General features: G+C 45.4%; 1 long non-coding RNA gene across 1 annotated transcript in view; it reads right to left on the minus strand.

The window, feature by feature from the left end:
- LOC311445060 overlaps nucleotides 1-16,465 on the minus strand; it is a 320,201-nt gene that overhangs the window by 294,063 nt on the left and 9,673 nt on the right. The window contains exon 3 of the long non-coding RNA XR_014698176.1: nucleotides 1,164-1,271. This is a non-coding gene — a long non-coding RNA (uncharacterized lncRNA). The remainder of the gene's footprint in view (nucleotides 1-1,163; nucleotides 1,272-16,465) is intronic.

Here is a 16,465-nt window from a genome sequence, read left to right on the forward strand (position 1 = left end):
AAGATTCTCCTTTCCAGATATTGCATGCAGTGTGGCAGCTCCCAAAATTTGCTTAGATGAACCTGATTCTTAATACAGCAATGGAAGTGAAATCCTAATAATGTTAAACGCCGCATTTTTGATCCAAGGCCATTTTTAACATTTCCAAGTCTCTCTCCCACACAGTTTACAAAGAAGTTTGTTTGTAACTAAAACTCACCTTTTTTCCCCACAGATGTACCTATTTCTGACAAGATTAAAATACTTTCTGTCAACTGTTTGCAACTTACAAAAAAGTGAAATGAATGGATTAAAACAGTTTTCAGATATACTGACAAAACATCTCACAAGGTTTTTCACTTCCATTGATTCAGCATTTTCTGTCAAAAAGAAGCACTTTCTCCTCTGAAAACCGTAATTGTATTATGCCCAGTCAATCCAGTGGAGAAAATCTAGGGTGCACAGGAAAAAAAAAAATCTGCTTTTTACAACTCATTCTCACTTCTTTTATTCTTGCATTCACCTAAGGGTGCACCAGTGACTCCAAGCCGACAAGTCGATGTGTTCCTTTGTCCAGCAAAATTCCGGACCTTGCAGTAAATTACAGAATTGCTATAGCTCTCAGGACACTGAAAGTTATAGCCCACCACCTATAATTAGCCTGTGATTTGATATTCTTTGCTCAGATGGATCTACAAAGTTGAATTATAAGCTCCTTCAGATCAGGACTAAGAAGTACCATGAAAAGAAGTACAAAAAAAAAAAAGTGTTCTCCATTTATACACAGCACATCTTATGTTAGCCAAACTCAATGCTAATAACTTGCTTTCATAAAGCAATCACACAGCTCTAACAAAACTAAACACCCTGGAAAGTGTTAAGGTACATGTATCATTTTTCTCATCTTTAATTTTACATGGCTGCTAGCAGGGTTACAAATGCAGAGCTTAGAAGAAAAAAAAAAATCTCTCAGAAGTGATGTGTTACTCTAACTTTGTTTCTTTAACACATGAACTTTGTGTTTACTGGAAGAGTGCCTGCTATTATTTTGACCTCAGCATGCAACTTCAGTGCAGCACCAATCCAGACTCAAAGTAGCAGTGCTAGCACAGGATTTACACAAAGGAAATTTTCACGTACCTCATTCAGGAAACGGTGAATGTGTTTTTGCTAGTTCATCTTACCTCTCCATGTGCACTCATGCCAAGAAGTCTCATAAAACCTGCTGGGTTCAGGTACCCTCTGTCCTGCCAGCTGACTCCACTGCAACGAATGTACAACATGTCACTGCCCTGAAAAAAAAATAAGATATAGTAACTTCATAGAAGGCCAACAGCAGCTGCAAGCAATACAGAAGACAATTTTAAAATAAGTTTTCTTTGCCTGCATTACCCCACCCAAGAGTGAGTTTGCAGTTTTCAGTGAAAGTGTTTACAATATTAGAAGTTTTAATAAATTTGCACTTTATAACTTCTGCTAAGTGTTAAGGGGCTGCTTTGTGAAGACCTTCAAAAACTCACTCTCAGATGAAAAATATCCTTGATTTCCCCACCAGTATACTGGAATTAACTCATATTAAGAGACAGGAATTAATTAGCCTGAGAAGACTTTTTAAACCACAACAAAAGCCTGAGGAGAACATAAATCCCTAGCAAACAATTTATACCTCCAGCATAGTTATTAATCCCTATTTTGCCAATAAGGATAATATGTGCAGGGATGCAGTGAGAAGCCTATTCCGATTTGTATACTTCAATATTACACACGTATATTTATATACAGATAGCCACATAAATCAGATATTCAAAAAATAACACCATGCTCGAAGTATTTGGTATTGACAATGCAGTCTTATCTTCTTAAAATGGAGTTGCAAGAAGAATTCCTTGAGCTTCACTTCTGTGTTGCTATCAGCATTTGGCAAACTTTTTTAAAAACACGGATCTCTAGATTATTCTCAACCAGACAAACCTTTCTCTGACAACCACCATAATTATTTCCCCAGGACCTTTCTCCTCCATTATTACTCCATGCTGAATAGTCCCCTCAGCCATGAAGGGCCCCTGCAAGCCTAAGGTAAGTTCAGATGCTTCCCTAGGCTGTGTCAGGGAGCACAATGTACTCCTCGTGAGTACAAGCCGCATGTCATGCATATTCCTTATGACAGTTTCACAAGGTAGGAGTTAAACCTCTCTAGACTAACAAACATAGGTAGCTGGTTTCCCAGCTCAGCCATTATTAAGTAGTATAGACGGTTGTCAGGGGTTTTTCAGAAACCTGAAAGAGATCAAACCTTTGACCTAATTACATCTGTGAATCACTTCAAAATTACAATTTTTTTCTTGAAGGACAAACTGCAGTGTTTCAGGGATAAGGGACTAAAGAAGCCATTTCATTCAGCCTGTTGTTGCCTGTTGGTAGCTCAACCAGCTCTGCTGGGTGCCATGAAGGAACCCTCATCTGGAGCTCAATCTGGCTACTGCCGTTAAAGATAACAAAAAACGTTTCTATAAATACATCAACACAAAAAGGAGGACTAAGGAGAATCTCCATCCTTTACTGGATGCGGGGGGAAACTTAGTTACAAGAGATGAGGAAAAGGCGGAGGTGCTCAATGCCTTCTTTGCCTCAGTCTTTAGCGGCAATACCGGATGTTCTCTGGATACCCAGTACCCTGAGCTGGTGGAAGGGGATGGGGAGCAGGATGTGGCCCTCATTATCCATGAAGAACTGGTTGGTGACCTACTACGGCACTTAGATGTGCACAAGTCGATGGGGCCAGATGGGATCCACCCAAGGGTACTGAGGGAACTGGCAGAGGAGCTGGCCAAGCCGCTGTCCATCATTTATCAACAGTCCTGGCTATCGGGGGAGGTCCCAATCGACTGGCGGCTAGCAAACGTGACGCCCATCTACAAGAAGGGCCGGAGGGCAGACCCAGGAAACTACAGGCCTGTCAGTTTGACCTCAGTGCCAGGAAAGCTCATGGAGCAGATCCTCCTGAGAGTCATCATGCAGCACTTGAAGGGGAAGCAGGCGATCAGGCCCAGTCAGCATGGCTTTATGAAAGGCAGGTCATGCCTGACGAACCTGATCTCCTTCTATGACAGAGTGACGCGCTGGGTGGATGAGGGAAAGGCTGTGGATGTGGTCTACCTTGACTTCAGCAAGGCTTTTGACACCGTCTCCCACAGCATTCTCCTCAAGAAACTGGCTGCTCTTGGCTTGGACTGGCGCACGCTTCGTTGGGTTAGAAACTGGCTGGATAGCCGGGCCCAAAGAGTCGTGGTGAATGGAGCCAAGTCCAGTTGGAGGCCAGTCACTAGTGGCGTCCCCCAGGGCTCGGTGCTGGGGCCGGTCCTCTTTAATATCTTCATCGATGATCTGGACGAGGGCATCGAGTGCACCCTCAGTAAGTTCGCAGATGACACCAAGTTAGGTGCGTGTGTCGATCTGCTTGAGGGTAGGAAAGCTCTGCAGGAGGATCTGGATAGGCTGGACCGATGGGCTGAGGTCAACTGCATGAAGTTTAACAAGGCCAAGTGCCGGGTCCTGCACCTGGGGCACAATAACCCCAAGCAGAGCTACAGGCTGGGAGAGGAATGGTTGGAAAGCTGCCAGGCAGAGAAGGACCTGGGAGTGATGGTGGACAGTCGGCTGAATATGAGCCAGCAGTGTGCTCAGGTGGCCAAGAAGGCCAACGGCATCCTGGCTTGTATTAGGAACAGCGTGACCAGCAGGGCTAGGGAGGTGATCGTCCCCCTGTACTCAGCTCTGGTGAGGCCGCACCTCGAGTACTGTGTTCAGTTTTGGGCCCCTCGCTACAAGAAGGACATCGAGGTGCTTGAGCGGGTGCAGAGAAGGGCGACGAAGCTGGTGAGGGGCCTGGAGAACAAGTCCTACGAGGAGCGGCTGAGGGAGCTGGGCTTGTTCAGCCTGGAGAAGAGGAGGCTCAGGGGTGACCTTATTGCTCTTTACAGATACCTTAAAGGAGGCTGTAGAGAGGTGGGGGTTGGCCTGTTCTCCCACGTGCCTGGTGACAGGACGAGGGGGAATGGGCTTAAGTTGAGCCAGGGGAGTTTTAGGTTAGATGTTAGGAAGAACTTCTTTACAGAAAGGGTTGTGAGGCATTGGAACAGGCTGCCCAGGGAAGTGGTGGAGTCACCATCCCTGGAAGTCTTCAAAAGATGCTTAGATGTACAGCTTAGGGATATGGTTTAGTGGAGGGCTGTTAGCGTTAGGTTGGAGGTTGGACTCGATGACCTTGAGGTCTCTTCCAACCTAGAAAATTCTGTGAAATTCTGTGATTCATGGCTTGCTGTGCACCACTGGAGGGCAGGGGCAGCAGCCGAACCACGCTCCTACCCATCAGGAATCCCAGCTGACACAAAGCACGGCAGCTTTACAAATGCACACACTGCTCTATTTATTAAGGCTTACAGAAAGTATTTGCATGACTCTGTATCAGAGGGAAAGCACACTAATAACTCATAGCACTTCTGTAGGAAGTTATACCACAATAAACGTCCTACTTCTCACTCCATCACCACTTCCCTGTCCTTTCTTCCTCCCCACACTGGAGAAGCACTGGCTGCAAGCCAGCCGTTGAGGCTTTTCCTATGTCATGTGTGGGTAATGGCAAACTGTGGCAGACTACACAAGCACGACAAAGCAGCGTCTGAAAACATTGTGATTGGATGTAGTGATTAAACTGGGTTTTCTTTGACTATCACGGAAGTTGAAAGCCCAGATGCTCAGGAGTGCACTTGAATATCCAGCAGCCTTTTGCTCAGTACCATAGCCTCTTCAATCTCTTCCCAGTGTTACAACAGCTGTCGAGCTTCCAGTACTTGAGTTTTCAGGTTTGCCTCTTGATTTCTTTTTAAGCAGAAGATAGCAAATCTCCATTATTTAGAAAATGGAGAAGAGACACACCAGAAAATTAAAGAGCATAAAATTTAACATTTGTTGCACAACAGATCTTAGAAACTGTCTTGAGATGTGTTGGGAGAACACCTGGAGATGCACAGTTGATTAACACAGAAACTCCAGCAATTCTGTTGAACAAGCTACTTTTTTAATGCATTTCCCCCAAAGCATTTAGACTTTCAACAAGCAGCGTAACTGTTCTCAGAGATGCTTTGTTTCCGCCTAATTTTTAATCTGTTTCCATCACTAACACACAGGAAGAACATGCAGTAAGATGGTAGGGGTCTGTCTTGCATATGTGACCATCTCCCCACAGGTCCTTCAGGAAACTGGAGCCAAGGGGTGAGAGAGCACCCGGCCATTACAGACCCGTGGCTATTCAGCATTCAGGCCACCAGCAGCTCTTTCAGAGCAACAAGGTGTTTCCACAAGAGACTGGTTACTGAGCTCTGCCTGTAAATGTAGCAGTCCGCACTGCCTGCTCAGAAGCCTTTGTAGAGGATCAGTCCAGAGTCACAAATGATGGTATTTTGCAGAAAGATGACATGCTACAGGGAGAACATTAGAACACACAAGACCCATGCAAAACAACTCACGCACACTCTCTCCCCCAACAGAAACCCAAAAAGCTTGCTGCGCTGTGAGCAACAGGAGCAGTACAAAGCAAGCAGTTCTGTAGGCAGCTTAAAAGTGCTATTTTGCCTGTTTGAGCAGCCTGACTGGCATGTGAGTATCTGTCAAGCACTCACAACTTTTATCTGAAACATGCTGAATGAATACACAGCCCCAGAGGTCAGTGCCACTTCCTGATAAGCAAATCAAGCCAGGAGGATGGTTGGTCTGAAGCAGAGGCTGCACTGAGTAGGCACAGCTTCTGAAGGAAAGCATCAGCAACATAAGCAGCAGTACTGAGGCTCAAACGAATTTATAGAGCATTTAACAGATGGCAAGTGGTTTCCCTCTGTCAGGCACATCCTTTAGCATGTGTGGGAAGCACGGGGGCTTGTAGCAAGGGAGAAACTGGTGTCTGGCAGGCTCTGCTATAGACAGGATTGTGCCTGTCTGATGCAGACTTCCAGCATTCAATTAAGTATTTCAGGTCAACGCCAACTCAAAGGAAATATTCAGCATTTGCAACACATTAAGTGAGCTTCTCAGGGCCCTACCAAGTTCCTAAGGCAATTGCCAGACAAGCAAAGTTCACTGCCACTGGTTTTAATGGAGAAAAAGCTAATCAAATGCCCCCTCTATAAGGGTAAGCATCTTCAGGTGAAACTTCAGTGTTGAGCTACACCCAGAAAGACCTACAGATCTTCAGGAATCTGATCTGAAGCACATCACAAGGCTGGCTAGCTCTCAAGTTAGTGTTTTTTATAGTTGAAAGAAAAAGCAACTTGAACCATGGCAACAGCAAAGCCTGGAAATTTATCTGAAGTAAGGGCATCTATCCACTGCCACCTCCTGCAGGTAGCTGCCCATCAAGGCTCAGCTCTCACGAGGCTCCAGTTAGACATGGTGGGGACAGAGGGGAAGACAAGGACACCCCGGGTCACTGTGGGCACCCCTGTGGTGGGAAGACGTTCTGAAACGCAGAGTCAAAACTGCCTGGGGCATCTAGAGACTGATTCAGCAGTCAGACTCGTTTGCCGCATGGGAAAGCAAGTTACCACCACTATTTTAGAGCTACTTCATGCTTTCAGGGCCACAACAGCGACAAGTTGATCATTATGCCCCTGGTTTAATCCCAATGAGGTTCCATAGCACTACAAATAGGCAAATAGCACTACTCAGGAGCCAGAGCTCACTGAAGTGCAACGCTCAGCAAGCCAGCTTCCCCCCAACCCACACACTACACCAGATGATGAACAGGGCAGAGCAGGCAGGCTGTTCTCCAAAGTGTCAGTGACTACAAAGGCTATGGCATAGTATCTCCTTGATGTGCTGCCATTAACGATCTCAAAATATTCCTGAACTCTACAGGACAGTTTTGAAATGAAAGCACTGGGATGCACTAGCTAAAGCCTTTTAACCCTGTTCCACTCAGAAAGCTTTCTGCACGATTACAGAGCAACCTTTTATCTGATGCCATCGTTTCCCTGAATCTCCGGCTTCAGCAGCATTGCCAGGTTACAGAGCTTCCAGCCTGCCCTGCCTCCCTCTGCTATTCTCTTCCTCCCCAGCTCACCCCCTCTGCTCCCCCATACACCATCCCAGCTGCCTTATCCCCTGTTTACACCACAAGTGTCCAACTATCACACAATCAGAGGCTGCACCATGAATCTGACAACTGAAGCGATACGGGCTAGTGGCACACGTAGGGAAGGGAAAAAGAAGAGGTTTTAGAGGGCGGACCAGTCCCCTCGGCTGGCCCCAGGCTGTGAGGACAGAGCAGGAGCCCTGTGCCAGCACAGCACAGTTACTGCATGCTAAGGGCTGTTCACAGGTGCCTGGAAACATCTGTGCTTCAAGGAACGTGCAATGCCCTCACAGGCCTTGTTTAAGATTTCTTGACATGGATTAAGATCTCCTGCAGCAGCTGGGCTTGGCAGGCAGGGAAATGACCACAGAGCACCCGGTACAGAGGGTCAGGAGCTGCCTCCGCATCCCCTGCACAGCGCCTGGGCTTCCTCCTCTCGGCTGCAGTCAGCGAAGGTCCTTGGCACTGCCATCCTAAAGATTCATCTCCTGTCCATTGCCCAGCTTTAAACAAACAAAGAGCTATCTCGACTGCTAAATTAAGCATTTTATCATCAAACTGCCACAGGGTTTATGTATGAACTTTAAAGCAAGGGTTGAAGTATAAATAGAGCTGGTATGTTAAATAGCTTGTGAATGATTTATAGAAAGAGCTAGATTTGAGTAGAAGCCTCGTGGTGCAGAAGTAACAAGCACACATTTCCTCTACTCTGCCTATAAATAAAAAAAGGTCATCAGCTCTCTGGGGAGAAAAGACAGTATTTCTCACTGAAGATATCCTTCTCCTAATAAGACACCAGTAGTATTGCATTTAAGGAGTGCTCTGCACACGAGAGCAATAGATGCATCTGTTTAGCTCCTGGTGTAATTAACAGATTACCAGACGGCCATAAAAAACAGTGAAATGAAACACCAAGACAAGCAGGAGCTGAAACATGATTTCCACTTCAGCTGCTAAAGTCCTCCCCAGCCCTTTGCTCCGACAGAGACAGCAATACCGGGCAGTAATGCGTTACACCAAGAGGGAGCAGAGGGCCCATAATGAGCTTGAGCTGTTAGGCACAAGGGATAAAATCTCCCCATGCTGGGACAATAAACCTAAGTGTTCTCATTGCTCAAAGTGACATACTGAGGATATTCTAAGAGCCTTCATGGATACATTCTAAAACCCCACTTAAAAAAAAAAAAAAAAAATCAATAGAACCAATGATTTATATAAACCAAAAAATTGAAAACAGAAAATAAGTTAGCACACATGCTAGTTGAACAACTTCCAGAGACAAAGATCAGCCTAGATATTTTACAAGTCCCACACAGCTGCTAGAGACCAACCACCAAACTCAGAAAAAAGCTGAGCTTTAAACAAAGGCTCTGCCACTGCCTGGGCCTGTGCCAGTCCACTGCAGTGAGACTTAGCCCCAGCTTCTCAAAGGACAGATGCTCAAGCAGCTCAAACAGATTGGAGTTCCAGTTTCTGTGGTCTTTTTTTCCCTCAACAACCCCCACCCTAACATCTTTGAGCAATTCCTTCACCTCCGGATGGTGAACTCTTGCGTCCATCACCCGAGTCACCCAAGAATTAAAGCATCTGTGGCTCTTCAAAATCACGATATTGATTCCCAGTTAATGAGTGATGGAGGCTGGTGGCTCTTCCTTTCAGCCAAGACAATGAATATCAACACAGTTTAGAGCAAGATTTCAGAACCTTATCATTTGCTGCCAGATCAACTCTGCCCAGACAACAGTAGCAAAGGAGGCCATCTATGCCTGCAAGAAGCACCAATGCCCATTTGTCCACACACAGTAACGCTGCTTTCCGCTCAGGAGCTGCTCTATGCCCACACTCTGTGAGCCAAGAGCCTCAACCCCAAGGCTGCCATGAATGCCTGTTGTCCTATGAGAATCAAGCTGTCTCTCCCGGTCTCTAAGTGAGGGCAAACTTATAGCTGGATCCCCAGCTACCTGTAAGGGAGTTCTATAAAGTCAATTTAATGCTTAGCTCTTTACACAAAGCCAGTCTGGAAGACTAAACTCCTTTAAGCAATATTACACGCCTACTCACATCATACCTACAAGAGAGGTTAGTCCCATTTTAAAAATGGGAAGTGGAGAAAAATTGTTCAAACAACTTACTGACACCCAGCATGTTCAAGCAACTTGCTTAAGCAAGTGTCAGTTCGAGGACAGACCTACCTCCCCAGGCCAAGCTACAGCTCTGTAACGTAGGGATCAGCACCCAGGGGTTTGTTCGTTCTCAGTTCTTAAATAACTCACCGATTGTCCTGTTTGCTGCTTATGGTGAATGCTCCCTGACACCACCCAGACACACAGTGCCTTTAGAAGCACATAGGAAGTTCTAATGAATGCCTAATGAAGTTCACCCTCTGTCTATCCCTCTGCAGACCTATTAGCATTCATTATCGCACCATGAGGTTTTTACATTATGAATGAGATATTAAAAGGAATTTGAGGGAAAAGGCAAGGGCAGCTTTTCAGAGATGGTGACCACGGAGGGTCTCACTCAGGTCAGAGAGACTTGTTGGTATTCTGCTCCCCAGAAGCCAATGAGATTATCAAAGCTGTCTCAGGCATTTGTACAGAACAATTTCCATTGAAACCAGTATCCTCTGACAGCTAATCCCAGAAGCTAACTCCAGCAGCTGCATAGAGTTTTAACAATTCACAGTTGTTAGAAAAGATATCCCAAAGACTGTGCCACTGCACACAGCCCATCTTGGGCAAGAACCTGCTGTCCTGCTAGGCTGAGCAAGTAAAAAAAATACGCCAGGGTCCTCACCACTTGCTCCTGGCAGTATCTGGGTAATTTTGGGGGAGCTTTGGGGTAATATTTGGGAAGCTTTTCTTCAGCACCAACTTAATTACTAACAATGAACGCACGGTCTCATTTCCCTGAACACAGCAGGATCCAACTGCAGGAGGCCGTTCCTTTGTTCCATTTCTCAGCTCGACTTCCCTGCCATCACTACTCACACCTTTTGTCTTCTTATACATCCTCAAGGTCTCTCCCAATCTTCTGGCTGTCTCCTGATACCAACTCCATCTGCAATTGCCCATAGCAAAGACACTTGCCAGCAACTACAACTACTCTCCAGCAAGCTTGTATATGACCAACCATTTTCACTCTGCTGATAAATGGCAGGAGAACAAACTGCCCCTGCTGAGCACACACAAGTGCACATGGTTGTGTCTATGCTGCACCATGAGTGGCTTCACCATTCCTATCCCCTGTTGCTTTGCCTGGCTTCAGGACAGGATGAAGGACCTGAGGAGTGCCAAGTCCCTGAAACTGGAAGAAGACTCAGGGGCACAAACAGCAAAGAGCCACAACACAAGGCCATACACGATGGAGGGCTCAGAACAGCAGGCTGAACCATTCAGAAAGCAGGCAGCATTTGTGTGACCAACTACTCCAAGTGCTAGCTTGGCAAGAGAATTGGAAACCATAGCAAACAAACCCAGTTATTACACCCCCCTCTCTCAACCTTTGCCCACCCACTCACTTTTTTAAAAAAAAAAAAAAAAAACTCCTACGACTGTAAATACACACTCACACCTTCCCTACAAATCAAAAATACTCAGGGAAGTTCAGCTGCAGATACGTGAACAGCATTAAGCTTCTAAATGAGACTGCACTGGAACGGACGCTTACAAAGCTGCAGTTGGCACTGGAAACAAAGGTGCCCATCTTAGGATGCTTCACATTCCAGCCCCAAACACTCTGTTGCCTCATGCATATTCCCTCCCACTTTTTTGCCTTCCCACCAAACCTCTGAGCCAAACACCTGCAACCTCTGTGGAGTCACTACCAGACCTCCATACTGTGGGATGAAATGCAGACGGGAGAAGCTAAGTTGATTTAAGAGGAAAGGGAAGGAGACCATTCAGGCTCTCCTAGATCACCTTTGCCTGCAACACCCCGAAGTCTCAGCCAGGCTGTAGAGCTGCTGCAGCAACTTCCATCAGACCTAGCAGCCTCAGGGACTGTACGCAGAGAAACAGGTGGGGTGAGGGGGAAGAACGGGAGTCAGCATAAGGTATGGGTTTAGACACTGTATGGGCATGGCATGCAACTTGCAACAGAAAGGGCATTAAACCCTACCCACAGCACTATGAATACTTGGCAATATGGAGTGCTTCGTTATTAGCATGAGATTACACAGGGCACAACTCTTAATCAACATTAAGGACAAGGGCCACATCATAATTTGATCCTCAATTATGCACACTGGAGTCACTTAACACCAATGTGCCTTGGTCATGAAAAGACAGGCAAAACAGACTAATTATTTGGTGTTCATTCAATAAGTAAATCCAAATCCAGATGAGTCAGAAGTTTCAGAGAGCTTTCCATGAGAGCCACTTCACCATCAGCCTCCTCGTGGCTGAATCACTCTGCCAGTCCCCTTGCAACAGCGGTCCCACTAGTATTAAACAGGATTTGGAATCTCTCTGCAGAAGGGGAGTAATGTGTGTTCGTACCCTGTGATATTTCATTTGTCATAAAAATCAATAGAAATTTTCAGAAAGGGCATTTTTGTGCTCTGAATGTGCTAATGTGACATTCACTGGGCCAAATTCATCCCTGCAGCAACAACTGCCTTCCTAGAGCTCCCGCTGTGCCTGACTCAACGAGAGCCCAGTCTGAATAATCTCTTCCCACTGCCTGCAACAGGGGAAATTCCACCTGTGCTGCTGCGCAGGAGACAGCACAGAAATTATGCCAGCTCCAGTTCCAACTTGCATCTCCATTTCAGTCTGTCATTCTCAGGCTCTTCCACGACACAGACACTTTGCCTCCTGTGATTCACTCCCCACCACGCTCTCCTTGTAGGCTAGCACTGCATCCCTTATTTCCTAGTGGGAGTTTGTTTCACACACTTGGAGTGATCGGCAAGGCTGTTACGGCTACAGCCCCCTTCAATTTGCACACTGGAACTCCCATCCCAGCCAAAACCTTGGACACCCACACTTCTCATCACAGCACATTGGGGTTTGCAGGCATCCCCACCCACTGACAGCTCCTAGGAACACGACGAGGACCTTTCATTTGGTGGATACAGGCAATTAAGAGAATGAGTTCATCACAAACTTGATTGCCCCAGATCCTCAGAAGCAGACAGCTGGCTTCCCACAGAGCTGATGGTGGTACTCCACCCTACAGAGGGTCAGCAGGGTATGTCTTCTGCTACAAGAGGAGCTTTGACCACTGCCTCCTTCCCCTGGGAAGGGAGAGGTGGGTTGGATGAAGGCAGGTTAGAGAGCTTCGACCTTCTGTCAGCTGGCTTTAGACAGAGAAAGAGCTTCAGTACAGAAGTCACGCAGACTATCAGGAGGAACAGTAACCACATGATGTCCAAGACAGAGCCAAACAGCTTCCAAAGGCCCAACAGACACAGCTCAGCAGTCAGGAGCTAGCAAATGCCAGCAGGGCAGTACCAAGGATCGTTCACTGCAAATAGATGTTAAAGTCACAGACTGCACCTGAGCCAAAAACTAAAAACTCCCTGTGAGCAGCCCCCTTCCCTGGGGGCTCTGTCGGGTCCCGTTGCAGCTCCCCACACCACACCTCATTGCGGGCTGCTCACCAGGAGCCGGGGCTGTTCAGGCACCCAACTGTGCCCAGGCTCCCCCTGCTCCAGGCTTCCCTCTGCCCAGCCAACAGCTGGAGCCCCTGGGGCCCAGCAGCCTGAAGAGGACACCCAGCTAGTCCACAGCCATCCCTGGGCAGTTGTGTGCCAGCACTGCCAGGTCTGCGAACAGGCTGGCAGCACCTCAAGAAATCCCTTTCACCTCCACTGCCACCTAGTGCAGCCTCAGAAAATCAAAATCCACAGACCCCTAAAGCAGCATTAACTGTGAGTTACCCAGCGCCGTCTTCTGTCTCCAAGTGAACCTAGCTTTTTTGTAGCACTCTCCTTGTACACGCTGCAGTCCTTAAGCACTGCTTTAGAGGATAATAAATTAAAGTACAGATGGACCTGAGCCAGAGCTAAGGTCAGAGAGCACCAAAACTGCAAAAGCTTCCGCTGGGTCTCCACAGACCAGGCCCTTTCCTCAGACAGCCACACCAGTGCTGGACCAGCAAAGGCGCCAGTTCCTGCCAGCAAAACACAGCCAGCCCAAGGGGAGAGGGCAAGGGAGAGAAAGCACTCATATTACTGCCAGCATAGAAAGTCACTGCTTCAGACAGGTGCACTGAATAAGCCATCCGAGCATCACTGCTTATGAGTTGATGGATGTTTAACATCCCCCCAAAAAGGGAAAACCCTGCACATAGCAGGCACCGACCAAGAAACAAGAGCTCCAGAACAGCTTGCACCATCCTCCCAGAAGGCAGGACACTGACACCATCCCAGTGCTTCTGCGTTGACCAGGGATTACTGAGAGCATACGAGGGGGCTGATTTCATCGCACTACATTATTGTTAAAGAAAAGCAAAGGGCTTTGTCTTATTGGTGAGAGGCTTTTAGAGATTGGATTTATAATTCATCTAAACAAAGCATCTGCTCGATCAGACTTAAATTCTGGACAGGTTAATACCAGCCTGTCACACTTGCCATGAGCAGCATCCTTATCTTGTCCATGTAGCTCAAGTATTGTATAGAAAAAATTGAAAGGAAAAACCCTAAGAGATGGAAGGAAATTAAAGTGGAATAGAATTAAAACACATTCACAATCAGGAAAGCAAATAAAAGAGTGTCACAGTACTCAACAGCAAAGCTGAGAAAGCAAATTGATTTTTTGGTTCACAGACAGAACAAAAGAAGAATTGTTTTCACTCAAAGCAGCTTAGTGTTACTTGACCCTTCTTTAAATAAAGATAGAGCATTTTTAAATTAAGACTACCTGCAAATTAAGAGCAAATATTATGCTTCTAACATCCATTTTTTCCCTCCTAATCCCCAACAAAAAATACGTTTGCAAGCAGTTTCAGCAGACAAATTTTTTTTTTTTTTTTTTGCAAATAAGAGTGGAGCAAACATCTTTCATTCAGTCAGTCTCCACAGACCTAATCTCTGTGCACATTCATAGATGTCTGCTTATCTGTTACAGTTTCCTCATGTTGGCATCTCAGCTAACACCACCTGAAAGCTCCTCATTTGTTCAGCCCTGATACGAACTCCTTCCTGATACCGGGAAGTAGAGATCGCTGTTGGACAAGCAGTGTTACAAAGCTGAGAGATCAAGGAGTTCAGCAGTATTTACTCTCCTGCACATAAAAATATACGACCTGTAGAAGAAAAACAGGAAGATTGTATCGCGGCTCTCCATCCCAGACTGCCTCCCCAAATACCCCTAAAACATACTAGCTGAGGAAACCAGGTAAAGCTTATGCAGCTTGCAGCCGAAGACAGATGAGCAATTTGCAGCTCCAGTCTCCACGATAAGCATCTGACAGATTTTACAGTGTCAACACATACATACTAAGGACAAAGAACATCCATGCTTTTCAGGGCTCCAGAAGACACATAAGACTTAGAAAAGCATTTTTAAGTAAATATAATTATTTGCCATAATTTAATGCAAAAAGTTTTTGTCAGCTGGAAAAAGCCAATTTAGTAATAAAATCCAGATGTCAAATGTACGCTGTTAGTCTAAGTTTAAAACATGACATTCTTAAATGACTAACATCAAGCAAACATTATTGAATTTGAACATGAGCTTAAAGTTTCTTTGATAACTTTCTAAGTGTACTGCAGAACAGCTATTTCACAGAGAAACCGTTCTGCATCCTTCCAGAACTGCTACAAATAAAACATTCCAAACAAAATCTCTACTCCAGTGATTCTCTTTTCTATCACAATTTGCCTGCAGTGTTATTAAAAAAAAAATCTATTGCACAACAAAATGTAAGCAGAGCTCGTGCGTTCAATCAGCACTCCCACCTCACAGGAACAAATTCTATTTTCAATAATGTTAATTACTTTTCTTAACAGTCCTCCTCTTCTCCATTCACAGCTCCCATTTTAAGTCATCTCACAAACTTCTGCTAGGGTAACCCATGACTGTTTGAGACAGATTAATGCAATAAAACTATTTCAAATTGATTGGTTTATTATTTACTGAAAGATCAGATTGCTTCTTAAATAGCATGCATTTATTGAGTGCCGGCAGCAATCTAATTATTTCTTATGTTTCCAGTTAAACCTGTTAACAGCCCATGTCCAGGGACTCTCATTTCTCAGTGAGACACGCGGACCTGCTGGTGGGGGTGATGTGCATTGCATCTGACATCACACCTGGTACAGCAAGAGCATCTCCATGCTGTAACTGATTCCTAGCAATGAGAAAAAACCTAGCCCCACTTCAACAAACCAAAGCATTGCTGCTGATTTCAGTGCAGCTTCATTTTCACATATTGTCTAGGATGAAGGCAACCTTGATTCTGAGCTTCCAGAAGCTGTTTTCAGAGCTGCACCCCTGCTCACTGCACACTGTCCTGCAAGTGTCGTAACAGACAGATGGGAATGTCAAATAATTGATCTTTTCTCTTTAAAGCCCCCAGTAAGGTTTGGACACAGAACCCTAAGCACCATTTTCAAGGCGAGAAAGACTGGGATCTACAGGCACTAAAGGCAAAAAGGGTTACTACTATCTCGTATTTTACAGGTGTAAAATAAATTATGAGATTTATCATAATTTGTAGATCTGAGGACTGAGCTACTCTTGTCTATTATTTAATTGGAAGAGCATCATTTCTGTATCAAGTGTGTACACAACCAACTCTGACATCACCACCATACTTACCAGCATTTTTCAGGAAAATTAGATTACCATCTACAAAAAGAGCTAGCTGCGTATTTTGTTGTGTGAACCATCCAGTTTAGTTTTTTTTTTCCCCTGCTGCAAGCAGCTAGATAACTAAGGAGAATTACAAACCGCCAGTGAAGCTTTCTTCACATAACCCAATGTCCAGTGACAAAACACATTTTGCTTTGTTTAATTTTATACCATCCCATCAACAGCTGCCAATATCTGGTCACCAGCAACCAGAGACAAGGTGTGGAGGGATCTGTTGCACTGCTGATCTTGCACCTCTTGTACTTGCACCTCTTGCTTTTCTCTTTGGTAGATTATGCAAGTGTCCTACTACACCAGTCAATATAATTTCCAGCAATATATATCTAGCAAAAATAAGAACAGCAAAAAGGCTGCAGCATTTAATGAGAAAAATGTTAGGCATTGATGCACATTTCTGACTAATTCAGTACATTTCACAAGTGTAGTACTCTTATTTCCATATGCATTTTTTCATCATATGTTCAAGCATGATTATGCAGCCTGCTTAATATTTCTGGATTAAGTAAAATGAGCCTCTTGTGAATAGAGTTGTTTATCA

Source organism: Aythya ferina (assembly GCF_964211825.1).
Source record: "Aythya ferina genome assembly, chromosome: 15".
Taxonomy (NCBI): Eukaryota; Metazoa; Chordata; class Aves; order Anseriformes; family Anatidae; genus Aythya; species Aythya ferina.